This window comes from Psammomys obesus, unplaced genomic scaffold, assembly GCF_907164565.1.
Source record: "Psammomys obesus unplaced genomic scaffold, mPsaObe1.curated_primary_1811, whole genome shotgun sequence".
NCBI lineage: Eukaryota > Metazoa > Chordata > Mammalia > Rodentia > Muridae > Psammomys > Psammomys obesus.
Window position 1 is genome coordinate 7,910,093 of NW_026596166.1, and position 1,282 is coordinate 7,911,374.

A 1,282-nucleotide genomic window follows, 5' to 3' on the forward strand; every position below is an offset into this window, starting at 1 on the left:
CGGAGACCACGGCGTTCTGGCTCCTGCGCGCGCTCCCGGCCCTCGCGCCGCCGCCGCCGCCTCTAGCGCGTCCCCGCGCACGCGCGCTCTCGAGGCCGCCGCCCCTCCCCCCGCCCGGCCCGGCCCGGCCTCGCCCCGCCCCGCCGCTGCGGCGCGGCCCAGCGGCCCCAGAGACCCGGATGTGGGAGGGCCGGAACTGCGGCGAGGGCAGGGGAGGGGCGGAGGTGACGTCACTGCGCTGCGCGCGAGCGGGCTGCTGTTGGGCGCCCGGGGCTGGTCCCTGGGGAGTCTCGCAGTCCTGGGTGGGGGCCCGGAGGCCTCCCCTCCAAACCCGGCCGCCGTCGCCCAGTCCCCCCTTTTACCCGAGCCTACGGACGCCAGTCTCCGGGCGCAGCCTCGGTTAAGGCCCGGCGCGGGGGAGTCAGCCTGCCCCTGCGACCCCAGGAGGCCCACACGGGCCCCACGGCCATTACCACAGACGTGCGTGTGCCCCCAGTTCACGCCTTGGGGCACGTGCCTAGAGCTGCTGGCGGGTTTGTCCCTGGGTTGCTCCAGGGATTCCGGATTGTATTTGTGTGCACGCTACACGGTCACGTGATTCGGTCCCAACGGGCACTTCCAAAGACCTCCAAGTGAGGTTGGTGAAACCGAGGGTTTTCCAAAATCTAAGAGGATAATCGCAAACGTGACAGCTGCTTTCATGAAGAGCTAGAGATGAGCTAAGGGTAACAGACTGCACGTGCAGGCGGCCAAAATCCAGTTTAGCTCGCTAGACCACAGAAAACCTGACCCACGCTGCTTGCAGACGCCGGGGATAGAATGACAAACCATAGGCAGCCAATGAAACAGAGCTGAAAAGCAGTACATCACCAGTACTAGATCCCATTGGCCGGGGTACCTTCCCAACTTCCCAGTCACTCGCTTAACCCTTACATCAAAATCGCAGGAAAAGAAGTTTAAGATGTTTTATAATACAAAGAAAAACCAAATACTCCGTTGAAACAGGCTAGTACTTTAAAAAAGAATACCAAAACTATTAGCCCAACTGAGTTCTTCCCAGTAAGAAGATGAATTGCGGTAAGGGCCTCTCTATCTCTGGTGTTTTCTGCGGCAATTTGCACCCTGCTACTTTGTGTCTCCTAAACACCCATTGTCTTGACTCTTAAATCAAATGCAACCTGCTTTTCGCCGCTTATCATCCCGCAAACTATTTCTCTGCTTTGTATGTTGTGGAAACCATTTCCGATATTTACAGGATGACTTCTTTGAGATTTTGTTTCCT